Source organism: Tachysurus vachellii, chromosome 3, assembly GCF_030014155.1.
Source record: "Tachysurus vachellii isolate PV-2020 chromosome 3, HZAU_Pvac_v1, whole genome shotgun sequence".
Lineage (NCBI taxonomy): Eukaryota > Metazoa > Chordata > Actinopteri > Siluriformes > Bagridae > Tachysurus > Tachysurus vachellii.
In genome coordinates this window covers 6,251,538-6,277,349 of record NC_083462.1, presented here as the reverse complement: position 1 = coordinate 6,277,349, position 25,812 = coordinate 6,251,538, and the positions used below count along the sequence as shown (strand labels likewise).

Sequence of the window (25,812 nt, the reverse complement as noted above, 5' to 3'; positions counted from 1 at the left end):
CAGCCGTTAGGTTTCAGCAGAGTCCAAACCTTTCTGTCTGCTGCCAATTCATGCTAAAACTAATGCAAAATTATACTTTACACAAACGCAAACAGTCAAAAAGAATCCTCATAACAAAAGGACATCAATGCTCTTGAGTGAAAAAAAAAGTTTAATCTGGCAGTCTAAATGATGCTATCATTTGCCCCTTGAGGGATCCTTTAAAGGTTAGAAGCAGAAACTTACAACCTTTCAGAAAAGGTTCCTTTTAAAAGATCCATTTACCAGCCAAAGGAGAGGTGAGACTTTTTCTTACCAAGTACATATCTTAGAAAGATGCATCAACCTAACATCTGGTGTTCACTGTGTCTGCCATTTGCAATATATACGTGAAGAAGCTATATATATATATATATATATATATATATATATATATATATATATATATATATATATATATATATACACACACAGAGGTGGCAAAAGTACACATCCTTTACTCAAGTAAAGTACAGATACTAATTTTTTAAAAGACTCCAGTAAAAGTCTACTCTTTTACTCAAGTTAAAGTAAAGAAGTATGGGCTCTGACATGTACTTAAGTAAAAAGTCGCCGTTACTACTGCCTGTTTAGTGTCATGCTGGTAACTGGACGTTATGTACGCTGTGCTGTGAGACCCTCTTGTTTTCATTTGCTTTGACGAGGGTCCTTCATCTGACGATCTTCTTTTTAGAGCAGTTGAAGTGAGCTGGGTATACCTCTCCAAGTGATTGGTGTGCTTTCTCTAGAAGTGACAAGTAGATTTAAGAAACAGACAGACACATAGGACATAGAAAATTTATCCAACTAACAGAATTACAGTTCCTTAAAAGTAAACATTATGCACCCGGGGGTGATATAATGATGGTGAATTAAGTTAATTAATATTCCAATAAAAATAGCAGCTAGCTAACATTACAAATGTATAGTTAGCAAAGTTAACTAACATTCACTAATCAAGCACATGTCCAAAATGTGCATTCATAAAAATTTATGCTAACATTAGACACATAGCAAACACTATTATTACTGAAAACATTAAAATGGCTCATGACAAGAAAGATAACAATAAAACATTAGATTACCTCCTATGTGCTTTCTCAAATTTGATGGCGAATTCTTGAAAGCCAGCACTTTGTGTTTTTTGGGTTGACACAATTCACAACGCATTCGCCAGGATTCCTTTTTGACGCCGATTATTTCAAACATCCCCCTCATATATGGCCATGGGTGTTCAGGAATGTCCTCGTTGTTAGTTATTTTAACATCGGTGACTCCCTCTGAATTAACATTAGCCATTCCTTTTGTAGGCGTGCTGCTCATTGTTAGCTCCGCTATCCTTAGTCTATGTCTGATAGGCAGTAAATAATACACCAGTGACATGGTGAAAAAGCCGCACAATGATAGGATGATAGGCTGGAAACAGCACTCAATGAGAAGAAATAATACTAAAAGTAACGAGTCTGTTTTGAAAATGTAAGAAGTAAAAAGTACCAGAAAAATTTACTTAAGTACAGTAACGGAGTAAAACTTTTTTTTTTTTTTTTTTTTTTTTTACTCCGTTACTCCGTTACTCCCCACCTCTGTGTATATATGTATATATATGTGTGTATATATATATATGTATGTATATGTATATATATGTGTGTATATATATATATATATATATATATATATATATATACATATATATATATATATATATATATATATATATTTTAAAAGAAATAGAGAAACGAAGTTTCATCAGTGAATGAATAGATGACAGACAGACAGACAAACAGACAGACAGACAGACAGACAGATAGATAGATAGATAGATAGATAAATAGATAGATAGATAGATAGATAGATAGATAGATAGATAGATAGATAGATAGATAGATAGATAGATAGATTTTTACTCAAAAATATCTGTATATTTGTAAAATAACTGAAAAAGTGAACAAATAAATAAAAAAAAAATAATTCTATTTTTACTTGTCACGTGTTGAGTTTTGTATGAGGGTGAGAATAGAAATATGATACATCATGCTTATAATGGGTTGTGCTGAAGAATCTGTCTGTATAAATCCCCAACTTTTCACCTCTAGTTTCTCTGTATGGAAGCGAGTTTAGTCCAGATCTCCACCCTAAATAACTGCTGAGCTCGTCTGTATTCGTATTTCTCACTTTACGTGGTTGAGTAACAGGTACAGAGTTACAGTGGAGCGTGATTTTTTATAGATTTTTTTGGTTCGGGTTTATTCTGAGCACACGGATAAAAATGTTTGTGCAGAATAAAGCAGCAAAGCAGTGACTCATCCACCCACTTTTCCATTCCTGATCTCTTAATGAGCTCTTAGCTCCTAAAAACAACTCACATGGCCACTCCCACAGGGCCTTGAAGAATGTTAACACCCTGAAGAGTTAAGACACTGACACACACACACACACACACACACACACACACACACACACACATCTCTATTGTGATGTACAGCAGTCCAGTACAGACTAGCATTAGAACTAGCATGAATCTACAGTAATGCTCAAGCATTTTATTTACCTGGTACCATGCAGTAGTATGTTAAGATATCAAAACAAAGATCGTTTGTCCAGTAATTACTAACATGTATTATAATTATATGCACAGATTATTGAACAAGAACAAAAAACATTATTTTTTAAATTTTAATTATAGCCATAATCATATAGTTATAAATGTCTTTCTTCAGTACACTGAACAATAGCTTCAGATCACGATGACTAACACCAATAATGGGTTCAAACTTGGAGCAAACACCAACTATTATACACACTATCTATTTCCACTTAAAATGACTCCTCAGGTGCTGCTATGAAGCTCGTTATGATTCACTCAATAATTTCAAATTCTTCTAATTAATTAATTGAGATTTTTGATCACAATATTAAACTTACAGTTATAATTTTGGATTTATTTAATTTGTTTATGTATGAGTTATTATTTTGTCATTATTTTGTCATTATTATTTTTCCACCAAAAAAAGAAGATTCTTCATTCAAATTTTAGTTCAAAATATTAAGAATCAAATAGATTCATGAAGCCGGTTTAATGAATCGAATTGAATTGTGACATAGCGCCATTAGCGCTGTCTATCTAGCTACATATTTCCAGAAATGAACTAAAAGTAACTTCGTTTTGCTTTGTTCTGTTTTTGTTTTGTTGTTATTACTTTTTTCTTACTAAAAGTGGAGAACAAACTATATTCTGTAATAAATTAGCTGCATAATACAATGTAGTTAGCTGCCATTTCTTAGCATCTAGTACTGTAGATAGCTAATTTAACAAAAACCTTGTTTAGCTGTATCTTAGTTATTTAAAATCCTTAGCAAATTACAAATACAAAAGTAATTTCCAGAACACTGTCTGCACCTAGCTTGGCTAGTTTGATTATTTTGCTAGTTAACATTAAGGCTAGCTATTTAACTATATTCCAAATAAATTTTTTTTGCTGAGAAACATAACAACATTTTTAGAAACACAAATTTTTTTTTTGTAGTTTCGTAGTGAAAAAGCGTCACATTTGATCGGCGCAGAAAGGAATAGTTAATGTAATAATTAGTAATCCTTCCCTCCAGCTTTTCTCACTCACACCATCTCATTTTCTTGTTGGTTTATTCTTGGGTAGGTATGAGCCATAGTTAGCATACGCTAGTTGCTGCTGTTGTATCAGAGCCTTGAGGAAGTGTCTGTCGATCAAGCCGTCACTTTGAATAAGACGATATCTAAAGAGAAAAATAGCAAGGTGAAGAAAAGTACAATATACAGCATAAACCCACTGCATACAAACACACAGCACAGGAATTTGGATATATTTTTTGAAATAACTTCCAAAGCTGTTGATCTGAATGTTTGAAATCTTCCTAGTGCCTGGTGAGGCACTGAAACAAAGCCATGAGTGCAGACGATTAGCTTATAATTAATGTGTTACATTTCTGTTAGAGGTTTTCTACCATTATCCGCTGCCATATTTGTAATCACACACACACATACACACACACGCACACGCCAATCTTCTATGCTAGCATATAGCTTTGGAGTAATCTTTAAGCTCTGACATGCTACTGAGCAAATGTGGGAATTCACTTAGGAACGCTGGTACAGCAACTCATGCCAGAGCCAGCGAGCGCTAAATATAACCGGGTAAGTGACAAGGAGTGAAAGACGCATGCATTAAAAAAGGGCCAAAGGGAATGAATCACCACAAACCAGCGGTGCTAAGATCAGCCACTGAGCGCAGGATCACATTAGTGCAGGCACAACACATTAGGCAGGAAAATTGCCGAGTTGTTTACTAGTTTACCGTTATGTTTATTCACTTAGTGGATGCTTTCATTCACAGAATACAAACACAGTACACAGAGCTTTTAAAGCAGCAGATTGATACTAGAGGTACAACAAAATTACATTTTATTTTATTACCTAAAAGGCTATTATTGGAAAAACACAAACACAAACACACACACAACCATGGTCAGATTCTCCAACAAGGAAAATAACAGTGGTTAGTACTTTTGCTTTTCACCTCCAGGTTTGGGGTTCGAGACCTGCCTCCATGCCTGTTCCTCCAGGTTCTCCGGTTTCCTCCTCCAATCCAAAGACCTGCATTATAGGCCGATTGGTATCTCTAAAATGTCCATAGTGTGTGAATAATTGTTTGGGTGTGTCCTGAAATGGATTGATACCTTGGGCCCCAAGTCTCCTTGTATATACTCAGATGGATGGACTGATACTTTTGTACATATCTAACGTCCCAAATCATATATCACATTAACTGTTGCTAATTCTGCCTGTTTTTCTTTCAAACATTTGATTTTGTCCAATATACTTTTCCAAGCTCCTGTGCGTTTTTCTTTTCTTACATTTTTTATTTTGTATTTTCTTCTTTTTTGCCTTGTTAGCCAAGTGTAATATCTTCACACCATTAAAGTCACACTTTGGTTGTTTCAGATTAATTCAGTATGTCTGTATATCTTGAATGCTATTGGCTGTTCTGTAAGTCACTCAAGCATGATATCATTATTAGGAGGAATTATATTACAGTCCAGTACAGTATATGGAATCAAATCACAGCTAAAAAGCCACATCATTGGTACTTTAAAGATTTTATTCAGATTAAGTACTTGAGTTATGTCTGGACAAGAACTTGATTAAAGTGTGAGGTTCACTGTTTTTGTTTTGTTCTCATCGCACATACAGTAGCAGTGTTTAAAGCAAACCGACTGTTACCTCTTTCACTAAACCGGCTCCCCAGTGTGCCGTTTTGGTGAAACATAATTTATGCATCTTAACTTATGATCTCGGAAACAGAAATAAAGGAACACGAAGCAACAACACAAGGCTATGATTCTTAACGTGTGGTGTATCATCGGTGTGGAGCCGTGTTCCTCTTCTGCTGACAGATACAGTAGATATCTGCTGTCCTCCTGAGAGTGTGTGTGTGTGTGTGTGTGTGTGTGTGTGTGTGTGTGTGTGTGTGTGTGTGTTTAACACAGCATTGCACCAGCATGTGTATGTACATGACATTTGATGGTGCTAAATGATTCAGTAGTGTAATATCAGTGAAGAGATTCAGGCTGGTTTAAGAACCTGGACTCCACCAAATAGCAGCATTGTCGTTGGATTTAAAAAATATTTGAGCCACTTTGCGTTCCTTTGCATGTACAAACAACAAATTATAATGTTTACGACATTCTCCATTGTGATCAGCTGTAGCCCTTCGAAATAGCTCATACTTATAATGTTATCGCCATACAGCGTTCCATAATAAAGCCACTGGATAATAAACCTGATTAAACATGTGTAAATAAACATGCATTAGTGTGAGGAGATGGTTTAGGAATCATATGCAGGAATGGTGGCGTTAGAAAGCAAGAGTCAAATGAACAATCAGTACGTTCACGGCTAACTGGGATGAGACTGTGCAAGATTCCGCAAACAGCTACCGAAAACTGTAAAGGTTTAAAAAAACTGTAACCAAGGTCGTGTTAGGACACATGACTTCTGTGACTTTTGTTGTGTCTTAGCTGAAAGTTTGCTAGCACTTTATTTAATTTATTTAATGGTGAAAAAATAAACTTCATGTTTGTTTACCGATATAAAGACGGAGCTTTGCGCTTCTACAGCTTGTATACAGAACATACGGCTCGCTGGTCCCTCGGCGATCTGAGCGCTGAAAGGTTTATACGGGTGAATAGGATGTAGGATGAAGTGTTAGCTGATCCACCACTCGAGAGAATCGTGGTATCGGCTTCTGGGAGAGGAAGAGCAATGAGTAAGTTATGACAGAGTCTCGATATCTGCTCTGATTTATCTCACTGTGATTCATTCCTGAGCCTTGGGATGAAATCAAGGCTTATATGCAGATGCTGTCGGTATTTTTTAAATAATGGCACACTCTGTGCGCACACACACACACACACACACACACTGGTTTGTGTATACAGACGATGTATTTCTTTACACACTTAAACTTTTAAAATAATTTTCTTTTATTGTTAAAAACAACTGGGGGGCACGGTGGCTTAGTGGTTAGCACGTTCGCCTCACACCTCCAGGTTTGGGGGGTTGATTCCCGCCTCCACCTTGTGTGTGTGGAGTTTGCATGTTCTACCCGTGCCTTGGGGGTTTCCTCCGGGTACTCCGGCTTCCTCCCCCGGTCCAAAGACATGCATGGTAGGTTGATTGGCATCTCTGGAAAAATTGTCCGTAGTGTGTGATTGCGTGAGTGAATGAGAGAGTGTGTGTGTGCCCTGCGATGGGTTGGCACTCCGTCCAGGGTGTATCCTGCCTTGATGCCCGATGACGCCTGAGATAGGCACAGGCTCCCCGTGACCCGAGGTAGTTCGGATAATCGGTAGAAAATGAGTGAGAGAGAGTGAGTGAGAGTTAAAAACAACCAAATTCTGACAATTTGTGTAACCATTAATTGTGGGCAGAACAAAAAACAGTTGTTTTATGACGTTTTACTTCAGTCTCGAGCACAAATGCTGACCGCCTTTGTCACCATCAGGATCAAAAAAATATTACAAAAAAAAGCAGACCAAACAGAATTGATGTGTTTTTCCTCCATCTGCTGCAGTAGTTTATCTTGTGCTTCCACCTCTTCAGTTGTCTCTGGTGTTGTGGGAGACGATCGCTTCTCCTCCGTTGTCTGATGTTTAGAGTCAGACTGTTTGTTTTAGATCAGCCACTTTTCACAAGACGCTTATAACCTGATGGCGGAAATAAAATCTCTCCTCGCCTTCATTTCAATGATGTCTTTAAACGTTTTAAACAAAGTGCCACCCAATCTCCAGACGAACACAGACACAGAGTTAGAGTATTTTATTCTCAGAGCAAAATGAACATCTTTACGACTTAAAAATAATACAGTATGGACTTACTTAGTTTAGTTAACGGATTAAAGAACTACTAATAACATTGTTTAACTGTTTTATGTTATAAAGGATATCTGAGGGCTTTTGCTGAATTCTTGTATTTCATCTAGAGATCTACCAGCTCCAGTCAGACTCTGCGATACTAAAAAGGAGATGTGAACTCCATGTGATCTTTTACATCAATACAACATTTGTTTGACTGTATATTTATAATCACACCCTCCAGTGTCACCCATATGAGGATGAGGTTTCCCTTTGAGTCTGGTTCCTCTCAAGGTTTCTTTCTTTACCGTCTAAGGGAGTTTTTCCTTGCCACTGTTGCCTGAGTCACCTCAGACTTGTTCATTGGGGATAAACACATATACATTATGAACTAAATCTATCTAATATTAATCTTGAATTTTGTATTCTATTAATCTTTATATTATTCTTTATAAAAAGTTTTTGTTCTATGTTTATGTTCTGTAAAGCTGCTTGGAGACAATGTCAATTGTAAAAATCGCCATACAAATAAATTTGAATTGAATTGAATTGAATATTTCATCCTATATTTGTACTTTAATCTTTAGATCTGATTCAATCCCACTCTTTAAAGACAGGGCTACCTTATTGTAGGGAAAATGTTTTTGTGATTTTTATTATAAACTTCCTGTTATTTATATAGAATTACGTAAAATAATTCAGCGACTGGGGGCACGGTGGCTTAGTGGTTAGCACGTTCGCCTCACACCTCCAGGGTTGGGGTTCGATTCCCGCCTCCGCCTTGTGTGTGTGGAGTTTGCATGTTCTCCCCGTGCCTCGGGGGTTTCCTCCGGGTACTCCGGTTTCCTCCCCCGGTCCAAAGACATGCATGGTAGGTTGATTGGCATCTCTGGAAAATTGTCCGTAGTGTGTGATTGTGTGAGTAAATGAGTGTGTGTGTGCCCTGTGATGGGTTGGCACTCCGTCCAGGGTGTATCCTGCCTTGATGCCCGATGACGCCTGAGATAGGCACAGGCTCCCCGTGACCCGAGGTAGTTCGGATAAGCGGTAGAAATGAATGAATGAATTCAGCGACTGGCCTTAGACTCGAATAAAGAGTGAGTGAGTTCAGAGTAAACACATTTTTTCCTTTTTCTCAAGAAAAGTTCAAAAAAGGGTTTATAAATATTGTTGCGCATGATAACTACGCTATCACATGGTGATTAGGATGAGAAATGGCAGCCTATTCCTTGAAAGTGGGTTATTTTTGGCCCAAAGAGAAAGTAGTGTCTAATGCTTGTGTCTCACCACAGAGTTTGTGTGCTTAAGCAGTACTGAGTACATGTAATGTGCTTGTCCTTCTGCTGGGTTTGGGCATTAGCTGAGCTCAGATTTACCTTGTAGAGGCTCTTATAGAGGAGTGAGTTGTTTTTGTTTATTTTTTTATGATTTGATCAGGGCTAGGGCTCGTATACATGAAAATTCTTAGTGTAAAGTGTTTCTGGTAGTGACAAAAGTCTAAGAAAATTCGAATAAATGTGAGCGTCTCATCTTGAAATGAAAGAGGAAATCCTAGTAAAGATAAAAACTATTCATAAAGCATCTTAACACTTAATAGAGTTAGGAGTAGTGAGAAGGACTTTTAAGAGTCTTATGAGTTTCTTTATCAGAGATAATATTAGAGACAACATCTCAGACACAGCGAAGAAACGAGATATGTTGAATGTACGAATCTTACAGGTCAAAAGTTTCTAGAACAGCAAAGCAGGTTGTTCAGTATTTCCAGCTACAAGGTAAATCATAGGGGGTCAAGCATTCTTATCTGATATGTTTCTATAGTAACAGCTTACACGGGTACTGTTCTTCATGCTGAAGATAATCAAAGATCGGGTGGCATGATGCCGGATACTACAGCACTTTACTGATTGCAGTTGTGTTCTAATTAAAGATGGACACATCCTGCTTTTCATCGTGTTTTTTATTTCGTTCCGTTCCTAACGTAGCGTACCTGATGTCACATTTAATGAATGATGGGAAGTCGTTAAAAGTGATATCAGGAATGATATGTAAGGAATAAAAAATGGCTATGAAAGAAAGATGAGCTTATAAACACACTCAAAGACACAAATACAAGCCTTTACCTGATATATACTGTATATATCAAGGCGGAGTTGGCACAAACAAGTACACAGAATTACGATGTAATCTGAAACACTCACACACAGACACACACACACACACACACACACACACACACACACACACACACACACACACAAACTCAATTTCGCTCCAACACGAGCTGCACTAAAGCTCCCACAGGGTGCCATATGTGAGAGGTGCTGAGACACACAGAAACCAAAACAAGGCTACATATCGTTTCACCAACAAATCTGTCTCCTTTCATCCACCCTCTGCTTTCTTCTCTTTATTTCCTCCTTATTTTACCAAGCCTCATCACCATGCACTCATTCATACACTCGTAAGTCAATCTAATGTGAGGATTCACAGTGTATACAGTGTTTCATGCGCATAGCGAGGCTAGTCTGTTAAGCACATTGTTTAGATTTAAGTTAATGCTGTGGAAGTGTGAATGTAGTGCTGCTAGACGTTGTTTTGTTTACTTGAGCGTTACTGTGCTCTTTGTTCAATTATATTACACTTGTTTCTGCTAAATGGATGGTTTCCTAACTGTGTAGCAGGCTAATTAGCGAGGTGATATCCAACTAGCCCAATAAAGTTTGCTCTCGTTCTCAGAGTGTGGAGTTTAAAGCAAAATGTTTTCATTCTCAGTGTTATGAAAATCGACTTAAAGCACAAAATGCTCTTAAAATAAAATTTTAATTGCTTATTTCTATCCACTACATATGTAACATGACCCCTGTACAGCGATTTAAGGCAATTGAACAAACGTGACCTTGAGAATGAGGCTGAGATTTAATACTCAACATTGTTATCTATCTGCTGCTTTATCATTAATCACAGCCGGTTCTACTCTTCAGTTCAGTTAGTTCCTATAGTACAGTATGAGATATTATCTCATTCTCGGATGCCACGCTCGCAAACCTTTGTCTGAAAGTCTGATGTATACACACAAAATTGAAAATACTTCTGGAGCTTTAAAGTCGTTATCTGATTGGTTGGAGTCTACAGGATTTCTATGTTAGTGATACGGGGATAAAAACAGACCCAAATGCAGGATAGCTAAAATAAACTGGATTTATTAACTAGAAAAACACAAAACAGGAACAAAGACACGACCAAAGACAAAGACGACAAATACAACAGCAAGGATTCCGCGGCACCATAGGCAACGCGTCACGGTTAAATACACATGACAATTAACACATGAGGAACAGGTGTATAGAGGTGGGAGTATGAGACAAGGGCCGGGCAGACACCTAAACACAGAACATAAACAAATGCACATGGCCAAAGTCCGGGCTGGATCCTGACATTCTGCGAGACGCGTGTCACGTTTTTTAACCATCCATCTGAAACCAAAGCCGTCATGAAGCTCTCCTTCCCTCATTGAAGAAGGATTAGTTATGAGGATCAGTTAAATGCTGAATTTTCCAAATGATGTGATGTTCAGGGTATAGGCTCATTCATTTACTTTGCATGCTGGTCTATTTTTGTAGACCCTAAACATGATGCAGAACAAAACTTATCTGTGATTGGTTGCTTTACATGTCAGTCAGACGTCTTCTTCTGTGGTCCTTTGCCAATAATTCATTTCCCTCTACTTAATGTCTGTCTGATTTTTATTCTATTCTATTCTATTCTATTCTATTCTATTCTATTCTATTCTATTCTATTCTACAAGAGCTGATATGGAGTCCAGACCTTCAGCTATCAGACTATTATTGTTCTAGATAACATTAGCCAAAAAGATTTTCGTAGTTACCCCTAGCTAACACAGTTCCTTGGTAAAAGCGGGCAGAACTAAAATGTTATTGCGATTTTCATTCAGTTGTGTTTTTTATTATTGTAGCTTTAATGTAATATTTTAAGTAAATGTAAAAGTTTTGAAGCTGTATTTTAACTCCTATCAGAGGATCGATTCAGACAAGCGATTGCACTTTTACCTGCTTAACGTATCTAGCGACGTGACTGTCCTCTTCTCGCAGCCTACCAGCCATTACTCCATCTCTGCTGCCCTGAAGGCTTCTCTAATGCCAGCTGACATTTAGTCTCAACCTCACAACAAGCAGCTATCCACCAGCCAGCACTCTTCTTTAAAGACTTTCCAAAACAACAGTCTAAATGCTAACCTGCAATGTCCCAACATCCTTCAGAAGCAATTCTCCTCAGGCCAAAAGGTCAAAGTGGCATTAAAGGCTTTCCCTTGAGACAAACATCACTGTGCACCAAAAGGCTTTATAGGTTATTTTCTATTATTAGACATCTATTATTGCTGTTACATCACAACAGAAGCCTATTGTTTTATTCTGATTTATGATTATAATGTTGTTGTTGTTAAAACAAACAAAAGCCCCACACGTGTTTATTCGCAGGAGTCCAGGATAGTTAATTATTGGAGCAGTGGATTACTGAATAAGGCAATAAAGTGAGGTAGTGCAGTTCTGAATAAGGCAATAAAGTGAGGTAGTGCAGGGGGAAATTATGAAGTTACTATTAATAACGGCACCCTGTTATTGATTATTTTTCTATAACAGCACACCAGCACCCCAGGTCCTTTATTCTTTACTTAAACATTATGCTTGCACTTGACTAAACATTTCTGAGAAATTAAAAGTTTATCAGAAGCGAGTGTGAAGTGTTTCAGTCCAGCACAAACAGCTCATTACAGTTTTTCTGGATTTTACTCTGTAATTAGTACAGAGCAGTAAAAGGATGAAGCAAACAGGGTGAATCACTTTAAAAAAAGAAGTTTAAAGAACTCTCTCAAACATAAAATCCTCTCACATTTTGTCAAGATATAAAGGATGTGTTCACGGTGTGTGTGTGTGTTCACGGTGTGTGTGTGCAGTCATTGAAACATGAGGTAAAACTACTGAATATGCGATTTGGTCACATCTCTGAGAGATTCTGTCTGAATAATATGATCATAATTCTGGAACAATCCCCAGTCATAATCTCCATATTCCCAATTCCTGAATGTTTACCTAAAAAGTTGAACCTCAAAAGAATAAAAATTAAAATGTCCTTTTAGAACATAAAAATTAATTTAAATAGCATGTAATAAAATGTTTACTACATTTAAATACTATAAGATAATTTACTAAAATGCGGAAATACTGGATATTGGATCTCTAACTGAGTTATCTGGCTTGTGAGCAGTTTCGCATCTATATTATGCCGGCTTTGGTGAACAAGTTGAAAATGTGCACATGAAAGAGCTCCGGCTCAGTGTGAGCTCTCTATATGGCTGTAAGAGCTCAGCTTTAATGTCATGCCACCTCTGGTTTGTTATCTTTGAAGATGAAAGGTTTGGCAGTTTAAATCAGAGCACTGCAGGACTAAAATGTATATACACACACACACACACACATACACACACACACACAAGCACGCACTCACACACTCTTATGATCCTCCCTGACTCTAAGTGAAAGTTAAGCCCTTCTACCTGAAGACTAGATGCTACAGGACAATTTAGGAGCCATTCTTCAAATGAAATCCAACACAAGTGTGTTCGTTGGCTGAAATATTGTACTATGGTTTCTATAAGACATTGCATGGGCACTGTTGCTATGCAGGGAGCAATGTGGCTGCTGTGCCTTGAGCCAATAAGCAGAGCCAAGAGAAAGTCGGTAGCGATGCGCTAATCTATATTACACTGAAAAAGGCACAGAGCGGAGAGGAGCTGAGAACACTCAGTGCGGCCTCTGTGTCTGTCAGTCACAATGAAGGAGGCGTGGCTTCTGTGTCTGTCAGTTACAGTGAAGGAGGCGTGGCCTCTGTGTCTATCAGTCACAATGAAGGAGGCATGGTTTCTGTGCGTGTCAGTTCTACTGAAGACCTTATTCTCAAAGCCTTATCTCAACTGCCTTCTAAATTTTTATGTTGATCTCAACTGCCTTCTATTCTTAAACATTATTTTTAGATTGATTTATTACCTACTATATCATGCATCAATATTACATTACGTTAGAGTCCAGCTGTAATAATCATAATAATAACAACAATAATTTGAATTCTCTCTCTCTCTCTCTCTCTCTCTCTCTCACACACACACACACACACACACACACACACACTTTCCCAGTCTGTGTTTTGTTGATTTAGCAATCCTGAGTCACTTTGTATCACATAAAATAATAATAATAATAATAATAATAATAATAATAATAATAATAATAATAATAATAATAAAAATAATCATAACGAATATTCGGTTTCAGATACACTTGCATATCATCTTGTGCACAAAATGTATAGTCTGTAGGTCCAAATATTGTAGATCATTCAAATCAAATGAATTGAATTTAAACTGGTATAAGAAAATGTCTCATGCGAATAGTGAGTTTGGTATTTTTATGACTCCCTCAGATCATTTATTCTTTTTTCGGACTTTTATCTCTCCTGAGCTCTATTTTCTTATTGGTAGGTCTCGTCTTTTGCCTCCCTCTCTCTCTCTCTCTCTCTCTCTCTCTCTCTCTCTCTCTCTCTCTCTCTCTCTCTCTCTCTCTCTCTCTCTCTCTCTCTCTTTCTCTCCCTCTATTTCTCTCTCTCTCTCTCTCTCTCTCTCTCTCTCTCTCTCTCTCTCTCTCTCTCTCTCTCTCTCTCTCTCTCTCTCTCTCTCTCTCTCTCTCTCTCTCTCTCTCTCTCTCTATTTCTCTCTCTCTCTCTCTCTCTCTCTCTCTCTCTCTCTATATCTCTCTCTCTCTCTCTCTCTCTCTCTCTCTCTCTCTCTCTCTCTCTCTCTCTCTTTCTCTCCCTCTATCTCTCTCTCTCTCGCTCTCTCTCTCTCTCTTTCTCTCCCTCTATCTCTCTCTCTCTCTCTCTCTCTCTCTCTCTCTCTCTCTCTCTCTCTCTCTCTCTCTCTCTCTCACTCACCTCTATGTGAAGCTTTATTTTGAGCAGAACAGTACAAATTTCTTGGAGCCTTATATAACCAGGCACACAGAAATGCCTCTAACACACCGTGACTTCTTGGCGCACACACACACACACACACACACACAAACAACACACACACACACAGGCAAACATTGCACATCTTTTAAAATCCGTCTATAGTATAGAGGACATTTGATCACATTTAAAATGTGGACCATAACATCATGGTTTTTATAAAATATCAGTTTTGGTTATTTTTTATATTGTAGTTTTTTATCCAGTTTGTCTCTAAGCAGGTTGACTTAGAAATGAAAGAAAAAACTGTGAGGTGGAGTATAATGAGCTAATTTAATATTTATTTAAGGAATCAACACTTGGGGATGTGCTGTTATAGGAAAGTTATCAGCCTGTGCTGGAAAGAATGAAGAATGAAACTGTAATAGCAAATTGCTGTGGAATAAGAGGAATAAAGCACTGCAGGATTTGCTGTTATAAAGCAGATTTAGAGTTATCACTCTAATGTTGATTATTTACCTATAACAGCGCTTCATGAAGTGTGGTCTGATCAACACAAACACACACCAACACTGCATTTTTTTTCGCAGTAGTGGACAGACCTGCGCACACACACCCTTCTCCACCAGCGATGACATTACACATCACACACTCACAGTATAATTATTACTCACAGTAAATGTCAGTGAGCTGTGCTCCATCTCTGCTGTCTGCTGTTACTGTTTTATTATAAACTATCACAACATCCTCTGAACTCTAACGTTTTAGTATATAACCGTTCATTTGTTGTTTATTGTTTATTTTAGATGCCAAGAGGCTAAACGGGTTTCAGCACCGGAGGCTGGATTTATGATAAAAAAAAACGCTAAAAAATTTTCATATATTGTGTTATATATTAGAGCAAAAAGCTGTAGCAGTTCTGTAACAGTAATTAACACTGGAACAAATATGCGATCAGTTAGAATTCAGAAAAAATCTCTATAGTTTACAGAAAAATATTTCGTTGCTTATACAAAGATTTTCTCTTCTCTTCTCTTCTCTTCTCTTCTCTTCTTTTCTCTTCTCTTCTCTTCTCTTCTCGTCTTTTCTTCTCTTCTCTTCTCTTCTCATCTCTTCTCTTCTCTTCTTGTCTATTCTTCTTTTCTCTTCTCTTCTCATCTCGTCTTTTCTTCTCTTCTCTTCTTGTCTATTCTTCTCTTCTCTTCTCTTCTTTTCTTCTCTTCTCATCTTGTCTTTTCTTCTCTTCTCTTCTCTTCTCTTCTCTTCTCTTCTCTTCTCTTCTCTTCTCTTCTCTTCTTGTCTATTCTTTGCTTCTCTTCTCTTCTAATCTTGTCTTTTCTTCTCTTCTTTTCTCTTCTCTTATTTTCTCTTCTTTTCTCTTCTTGTCTATTCTTCTCTACTCTTCTTTTCTTTTCTCTTCTCTTCTTATCTCTTCTCTTCTTGTCTCCTCTTCTCTTCTCTTCTCTTCTCTTCTCTTCTCTTCTCTTCTCTTCTCTTCTCTTCTCTTCTCTGAAACTTTCTACTAGAGCATGGCTGTGTGGATTTGTGTTCACTCATTCATACATAAGAGTATTAGTGAGATCAGACTCTGATGTTCAGGATGTTGATGAGACTCCAGTTCCAGTTCATCCCAAAGGTGTTCAGTTGGGTTGAGTCAGAGTCAGAGCTCAGTGCAGGACACTCCAGTTCTTCCAGTCCAAATTTAAGCTCCACACCATGTCTTCATGGAGCTCAAGGGCTTTGTGCACAGGGGCTTTGTCATGCTGGAACAGTGTTTAAAATTCTTTAATGCCAACACTGGAGAATATTTTATATTGGAAGTCCAATGAGAGAATGCACTCAGAGTTGAGCTTTGAATTAAATGTTGTATTGGTGAAAGTTTTTGATGAGCAGTGAAGTAGAATTAAATGTGTATCTTAAGCTTTGACAGGAGAAGATTACAGATTACATAGAGAATCTCACTTTTTAATAAACATACACAAACAGACACAATAGAGCAAACAATCTGAAGAAAGCAAGGAGGGAGAGATGGTGGATGATGATGATGATGATGATGATGCGGATGGTGAGGATGATGAAGGAGAGTTGGAGGAAAAGCCAGCCCATTGGGAATTGTGGTGCAATGCAGAGAGCATTGTCATGGAAACGGGTGTGGGGAAAGAGAGAGAGTGATATAGAGAGAGAGAGAGAGAGAGAGAGAGAGAGAGAGAGAGAGAGAGAGAGAGAAAAGGGGATTACAGGGTGAAAGAGAGAATCAGTGCTGGTAGACAGAAGCTGGAGGTCTCGATTGTGGACGGTGGGAATAAAAACAGCCCCGGTGCAAGTCACTGTTCCTAATGAAGTGGATTGTTTGACATTAGCAGCACGTCTGATGTTTTATTCCTCTTATATTACACCAATTTGCTAATTTTGTTTTTTTAAGAATGACATGACAGAGCTGCTGCTATAGAAAATTCATTGACATACAGTATTCTGACCAATCAGATTTGTTTATTTCAAAGCGCTGTGATTAATATGACACTTTATTTCACAGTGTGTTACGATGTATTGTTATAATGCAGTTCTATTTCCTTCACCCAAGCAAATTACCCAGAGTTCCTCAGTCCCTTGTCCAATCACTGAGGGTTTTATTTCTCTTTGTGAGGTTTTTTTGTACACTGCCTCTTGCACATTCCAGGATGGTGACCGTATTGTGTTTTCCCAATCATCAGCTAGAATGCCGCAGTCATGCGACCAGAAGTACAAGAAAGCGTCGTACTAGCTGATTGTTAGCATCTGTCAGCTTACGTATGTGGAAGAATCCAGTAAGCGCTTTCCTCTAGGTGTGTTATTCCACTAAGGAAGAGTGTTTTAGCCCTCACTATCCCTGATTTGTAACTGGAAAAAAAAACGAGGGAGAAAATGGAGTGAAAATCAACCCAAAAAAATTTAATTCAATTCAGTTTTATTTGTGTAGCGCTTTTAAAAATGGACATCGTCTCAAAGCAGCTTTACAGAACATAATATTTTTTTCTCCATATAATCATGTTATCATTAATTATGCTAGATGACAGTTATTGTTCTATAGCAGAACTAGATCAACTCCATTGTTGACACACACCTATAAAAACTACCGTATTCAGTATTCACGTTTATTATCCGTTTATAACTCAAGCAGCATTTAATGTCGTGCAGTGTTTGATACAGAGAGGCTTCGTCTATCCGTTTCTGATTTATTCCTTTTACCATTTCAGTAACTAGAATCTGATTTAGCTCAGACATTTTGACCGGTAATCCACATCTAACGATCCATTAGGTACAAGCTAAAGCAGAACTTTGTCACATATTAGTCAGTGTGTCTGTGATGTTAAACCACCTCGATCCGCTGCGGAGCTTCTGAAGTGCGCTCGGTAAGTGAGCGAGGCTTCTTGTGTTGATTAAATTTAACTCTGAGAGTCAATTTTCTTTAATTAATTGAGAGCGCATATGAAATAAAAGACCCCTGCTACCATTACACTGTTTTTTTATGTGGTCGAAAATGTTGTTATAAATCTAAATCTGGGCTGTTGGTCTAAACCCTGAAGGGAACCTTTGCTGAGAGCTGAATCTGGGGCAGATCTGTGCTGAGACGTAGCTCAGATTCTTTGCTCTGTGTTCTCCAGTCTCTGTGCTGTCGTGGTGACACACAGAGAATACACAAAGAAAGAAAGAAAGAAAGAAAGAAAGAAAGAAAGAAAGAAAGAAAGAAAGAAAGACTAACAGAGAAAGGCAGGCAGAAAGACAGGCAAGCAGACAGACTAACTGAGAAAGGCAGACAGACAGACAGACAGACAGATAGACTAACAGAGACAGGCAGACAGAAAGACAGACAGACTAACTGAGAAAGGCAGACAGACAGACAGACAGACAGAGAGATAGACTAACAGAGACAGGCAGACAGAAAGACAGACAGACTAACAGAGACAGGCAGACAGAAAGACAGACAGACTAACAGAGACAGGCAGACAGAAAGACAGACAGACAGACAGACTAACTGAGAAAGGCAGACAGAAAGACAGACAGACTAACAGAGAAAGGCAGACAGAAAGACAGAAAGACAGACAGACTAACAGAGACATTCAGACAGAAAGACAGACAGACAGACAGATTAACTGAGAAAGGCAGACAAAAAGACAGACAGACAGACAGACTAACAGAGACAGGCAGACAGAAAGACAGACAGACAGACAGACAGACAGACGAACAGAGACAGGGTGGCAGACACACAGGCAGACACACAGACACAAGCAAACAGATGGTGGACAGACAGACAGGCAGGCAGACAGGGACAGGCAGAGACACAAACAGATAGACAGGCAGAGAAGGCAGACAGACAGGCAAAGTGTAGCAAAGACAGACAGACTGACAAAAACAGATGGATAGAGACAAACAGGGAGAGAGAAACAAATTGAGATAGACAACAGTCACAGACTAATAGGGTCAGATAGACAGATGATGACAGATAGGTGAACAGGCAGACATACAGACAAACAAACAGACAGATGGATGTATAAACGGATGGATGGATAAATGGATGGATGGATGGTTGAATGAGTCCATGGCTGCAGTGTGTGTATGTTGTTTTTCTCTTGCTCCCCCACAGTGAAGATATTCCTGACTACAGGTTTATAAATAGACACTGCGCACTTCTCTGTTCGTTTCGGGGTCTCTGTGTTCCTCTCCTCCTCCTCTTCTTCTCTTTCTTTCTTCTCTCCCTCCCTCACTGCCTTTCTCTCAGCGCATCTAATGTGTTGGGCTGGGCGATGTGTGTTCAGTCCTTTTCCTGTCGAAACGAGTCCTACACACACACACACACAAACACACACACACATCAGTTATGCTCTTTCATGTTTGTTCAGTACAGATAAAGAAGAGCGTAAGAGGATGTGTTCAGGAGTGAACCGTTCTGATGTTTGTGTAATGTAGCAGTATGATGTTATTAACGTTATGTATAAACATCTTACGTACTTATGAATTTCCACTCAGTACTGCGCTCCCCAACAACGCTTGATAGCATTAGGAAGTAATGAAACGTTTCCTGAGACATTTCAGAAACAACTACAGTACTTTCACATCACGCCGAGATTGGATGCACTTCCCCATTCAAATTTCTGAATGTCCTTGCACGTGAAGAGCCGCCGCCTAACATTACAACAGTTAAAAAATGTTTCCAATTTTCTGTGCAAATCCATCAAAACAGCCATTTCTACATACAGCATAAAGTGCTAACTTGTATATATTAGTCTTAATAAAGGAGGTGTGGCCTCTTTGTTCATCTCAGTTTAGGGGTGTGGACCTATTTATTGTTTGCAATATAGTGGGCATGGCCTCTTTTTAATCATAATTAAAGGGGCGTGGCCTCTTTATTAGTCTAAATGTAGTAGGTGTGGCCTCTGTGTTAATCATAATTAAGGGAGTGTGTTCTGTTTATTATTCTTAATATAGTGGGCGTGGCCTCTTTGTTCATTGTAATAATGTGAATGTGGCCTCTTTATTAGTATTTGTAAAGGAGGTGTGGCCTCTTTGTTTATTGTAATTAAATGGGTGTGGCCTCTTTATTAGTATTAGTGAAGGAGGTGTGGCCTCTTTGTTCATTGTAATAAAGTGAATGTGGCCTCTTTATTAGTATTAGTAAAGGAGGTGTGGCCTCTTTGTTTATTGTAATTAAGTGGGTGTGGCCTCTTTATTATTATTAGTAAAGGAGGTGTGGCCTCTTTGTTCATTGTAATAAAGTGAATGTGGCCTCTTTATTAGTATTAGTAAAGGAGGTGTGGCCTCTTTGTTCATTGTAATTAAGTGGGTGTGGCCTCTTTATTAGTATTAATAAAGGAGGTGTGACCTCTTTGCCTGTTATGGAAAGAGGTATGGCTTCTTAGTCTAGTAATGAAGGAGGCATGGCCACTTTGTTAGTCTTAGAGAAGATGGTGTGGCCTGTGTTTGTTTGTCTTAGAGAAGGAATGGAGCAGTCGCATAGGTTATCATAGCAAAAGTTCAAGCACTGTTGTGCTGACTAACTCCCTACAGCCAGCATATGGAGTAACATTTCAATAATTGAGCTAGCAGTAAAGATGTAGATGTTAGAGCATGACGTTTAAATGTACTACTCGTAGAATGTTTTATATTTCTTGCTTTTTTTCCATCCCAGTTATTTATAAAAAGATTATCCTGTGCAAATGAGACATTATAAACATCATCCAGCAACCTTACTTACAAATCTTATCTTTTCTGACTAGCACAAAACTCTGAGACTTGGTTTCTATAAGGAGCATTATATTTATCTGTCAGACTTCTGTTGCTGATGCACACCACTTTGCCATGAGAAGGTGTTATATTAAGGATATATTAAGGAGCAAATCTATTTGGAATATCTAACATTGACTCTGTTTTGTTGGGGCTACTGCTGTATTTTTAGCTTTGGATAATCTGTTCCCTGTGCTATCTGTCTCGGGGATGAGGCTGTTGCCACAGATACCAGACAGGGAGATGGCCATGACTTTGTTCACACACACACACACACACACACACACACACACACACACACACACACACACACACACACACACACACAGGTTTAGTGTAACACAGCCACCAGTGATTTTATTGGATGGTGAAGATAAGTTTATCATTAATATGCGATGAGGAAAACATGTTCATGTAGTGAAAAAAATGTAAATGGCTAGTTATTATACAATTATTATAAAGAGATGCGATCTGTTTGTCTCTTAGTATTAATGAAGGAGGCATGGCCTGTTTGATTATCATAGTGGAGGAGGTGTGGCCTCTGTATTTTCTAGTCGTAATGAAGGAGGTGTGGCCTGTTTGATTATCATAGTGGAGTAGGTGTGGCCTTTGTATTTGTTAGTCCTAATGAAGGAGGCGTGGCCTGTTTGTCATTGTGAAGGAGGTGTTGATTCTGTATATTTGCGACATTTTGGAAGATGCCCTAATCCAGAGCAGCGTGCATTGTATACAACCGCGAAATTAAATGTTGAGGGCCTTGCACAGGGTCCAAGCATTGTCAGTTTGTTGAACCTGGGATTCAAACTCACAACCTTTTGTTTTTCGCCTTAACCTCTGAGTTACCACATCACCCTTTGTTAGTCTTAATGAAGGTAGTGTGGATTGCTTATCTGATAATTATAGTAAAGATGTGGTCTCTGTATTTGTTAGTTTTGATTCATCAGTCTTAGTGAAGGATGTGACAAAAATTGCTCAAATAAAATTGGGCTTTTGGCAAATTTAACGCCTTGAATTGGAAAATAAAGCATCAAATCAGGTTGATAACACACTGGTATAACTGGGATTGTAGATAAAATGCTAAAACATAATATATTAAGACTCTTAGAATTAATCCCAGACTTAATAAACAGTTAAATTTGCTTGTGTTTTTCATGCACCTCATTTTACTGAATGCTTGTATAAAATTACAAGAGCGGTCAGATGTAGCAAAAGCCATATTAACACCCAATATTTTTCCTTCCATTTTTTCTTCTCACATTTTCTCTCCCCGCTTTGCGTCCCCTTCCCATCCCTCTACAGCACTACATTTATCTCTCCATTCCCACATCTACCTCTCTGTCCATTTCTCTTACTAACTGACCTGCATACGTTAATATTTCATTGAAACGTCTTACAGGATTTATCCAGGAGAAATGGACTGAAGATGAAAATAAACACAGTTGCATTTAAGGCAAAATAGGACAGGCAAAAAGAGACATGGGAACAGGTGAAGTATCTATTCCAGGAGACAAAAAAGGAAAAAAGACTCTTTACACAGCATTTTTGCAGAAAGGCATCACTAAAGGAGCTGTTTTTTTTTTTAGCGCCCTCTGCTGAGCGTGAGGAGAAATTTAATTTGCATTGTTTTCAAACACGTTTTTTTTTCTTCCTAACTAATCCCAAAGCCTCTGATAAAATACATGTGGCATTTGATTTGTCTTTTAAAGAAAAAAAAATCCAGGTAAATTGTCAGTGCAGCTCATTTTAAGGTCAGAACATTTTCAATACACTTTTGAATAGACGCTGGTTGATCCACTGCATGGCCATTACTTGGTGTCTTACACAAAGTAGAAATGAAAATATATCTTAATTAAAACTTAAATTAAAATTTTAAAAATAAAAAACTGGGAGACAGGAAATCCACAGCTTGGAACTGAAGACAAGACTTCGTCAACACTAGAAATTTTAAGCCAGTGGGCAGAGTCATATTATAGCCTTTGCTCAACTGAGTGCTAGTTTTATCTCGGTTCTTTTGCCACAGAAAATTGTTGGTAACGTCTAGCATCTTCACTCCCACAAACACACACTGACTTGATATCTGGAAGTCACTATGCTGTATGAGTACACACTTCCATTCAGTCTCTAAACACTCCTGTGTACAGCAGTTACCTTGTGTTTATACTACTATAAGCTCCTTGTCTTTGTGATCCGCACACTCTCTCTTTCTTTCTCTCTCTCTCTCTCTCTCTCTCTCTCTCTCTCTCTCTCTCTCACACACACACACACACTTACACACACTGCATATCCAAACCCAGGGACGAATTAGGAATACTGTTGAAACACTTTATCCTCTGTAAAGAGCGATCCCACAATAAAACTTATGACAAAAAAATTACATTGATACAGGCCACACCCCCTCACTAAGACTGACATTAATACAGGCCACACCCCTTCACTAACACTGGCGTAAATACAGGCCACACCCCCTTCACTCACACTGACGTAAATACAGGCCACACCCCCTTCACTAACACTGACATTAATAAAGGCCACACCTCCTTCACTAACACTGGCGTAAATACAGGCCACACCTACTTCACTAACTCTGAAATTAATACAGGCCACACCCCCTTCACTAACACTGACAGTAATACAGGCCACACCTCCTTCACTAACACTGACATAAATACAGGCCACACCTCCTTCACTAACACTGACATTAATACAGGCAACACCCCCTTCACTAACACCGACAGTAATACAGGCCCCACCCCTTCGCTAACACCGACAGTAATACAGGCCCCACCCCTTCACTAACACTGACAGTAATACAGGCCACACCTCCTTGACAAATGCTGACATTAATACAGGCCACACCTCCTTAACTAACACTGACGTTAATACAGGCCACACCTCCTTGACTAACACTGACATTAATACAGGCCACACCCCTTCACTAACACTGACAGTAATACAGGCCACACCTCCTTGACAAATGCTGACATTAATACAGGCCACACCTCCTTAACTAACACTGACGTTAATACAGGCCACACACCCTTCACTAACACTGACATTAATACAGGCCACACCTCCTTGACTAACACTGACGTTAATACAGGCCACACCTCCTTGACTAACACTGACGTTAATACAGGCCACACCTCCTTGACTAACACTGATGTTAATACAGGCCACACCTCCTTCTCTGAAGTTGAAAATATATCAGTGCATTTGTATCATAAATGCACACTTATCTGGTAATACGAGACAGATTTAGCACCTTTGTGAATCATTCTGATTTCTCTCGGTGTATTTTTAGTATCATACACATCTGAAGCTATTATATAAAAACAGAGTTCCTCTTGTGACTCACAGATTTATAACACTGGGTGTGTTTCAGAAATCTCTCTGTCTCAGTCATACCAGTTTAATCTGTGTGAACCAGTTCTGTATGAACCCTCCCCATAATGAGATTTTTAGCATATAGTCACGTATGTTTATCAGATTTCAAATATGTTGAAAATGAAAAATAAGGAATGACATACAACATGGATTCAGCAGTGATGGTTTCATTTATTTAATATTATATCTCAGTGCTGTCAAATGCTTAATTCTGATTGGTCAGAAAGTGCTGAGTGGTTTCTCTAACCCCAGTCCCTGCTGCAGAGCATCTACAGTACATTAATCATTTCTTTACTAATCACTTCATTAATACAATAATTATTACATTTTTAAATTGTGTCAAATTTATGATTCATATTATTTCTTTGAATAGATCTGAATGATATGAATCAGTACCCTGCATTGTTTTCTTCCACACCTCCCTGCACAGCTGAAGCTCTCTGCTGTCATCTGAAAACACACACGATATGCTTATTTCTCTCACATTTATTTTTATTATTTATTTATTTCCCAGCAGCGTTTCTCACTGTTCTGTATTTAAGAATTTCTCTGAAATGCTATTCTCAGCGCACCACTATATTTGCCACCGTGTATTAACTGTACAACTTTCTGAGTAAAGCGTTGGAACAGAACGAGTAGTGTTTTATTGTTGTTTTATTATCAGGCTTTTTGTTGCCGGTCCTGGATCTGTTTAAACCAATAAATAAGCTTTGTACTTTCCCAAGAAATGAGCTAAATGCCATCGGTCTCTTACTGCTGATGTTTATGATTGTGTATCATCTAATTGCTCCAGGATTATAATGAAAAATGCAGCTCTTTATTTGTAGTCTTTTTTTTTTCAGGGGAAGTTTTTTTCATCTATATGGAAGTGTAAGCCCCAAGAGTTTGATTCCCATTATACAGTCTCTTAAAGCCCATCATGTTGGCTTTTTATTTATATTATACCTTCACTCCATACCTTAAATTGTCGTATTTACACCATCATTTTATAGATCATTTTTATCATAAACTAGTCCATGCCTTTACTTCTTCTGGCACGGCACAGTCTGTTCACCGGCCACCCAAAACAGATCAGCTAAACGCCATTAGTCCCTCAGTGCTGTTGTCAGTTAGGAATGCAGGCCTTATGCCCAGCTCTCACAACACAGATGAACATCTAATTGCGCCAGGAGCTATTCTAATGGAAAGTGCAGTTCACTCTCAGTGTCGGCATGCCTGCTAAAACAAATATGACTCACTCCGCTATTATGTATGTTTGTTCATATTTTCATATCTATTTTCCAATAAGACCACTTAAGTCCTTTGTCATGGGTTTTGAGGCCATTTACTTTTCCATTTTTGGTTCTGGATGTCTTCAGCAGTATGTGACTTTTTATTATGCTGCTCAGTTCTGTATATACTGAAGACTCAGAGAGAAAATGGACGAGCCAAGGTGAATGTGTCTGATGAATAATTAACACCCCCCCCCCCCCCCCCCCCAGTTCTGTTAAATCTTGTCGAGTAATAGAACCTGGACAGGCTTCTTTACTAGACCATGAGGGCAGTGTTTATGAGTGAGTTCATGACTTAGGACCGAAGGTTTTGTCGGTATTTATGTGGGGAGAGCTACGTGTATTTAGAGTTGGGTTAAGCACACCTCTTTTAACCAGGAAAAAAAAAATCAGGGATAGAAAATATGGACTGAAGAAACGAATAGCGTTTTTTTTGAGTGAGGTCAAAGTTCAAAGTGCATATCTGGAACATTCC

At 38.4% G+C, this 25,812-nt stretch overlaps 1 protein-coding gene across 1 annotated transcript in view; it reads left to right on the top strand.

The window, feature by feature from the left end:
* Window positions 1-25,812, top strand: part of rims3 (regulating synaptic membrane exocytosis 3) — a 57,734-nt gene that overhangs the window by 20,039 nt on the left and 11,883 nt on the right. The gene's annotated exons all lie outside the window — the stretch shown is intronic.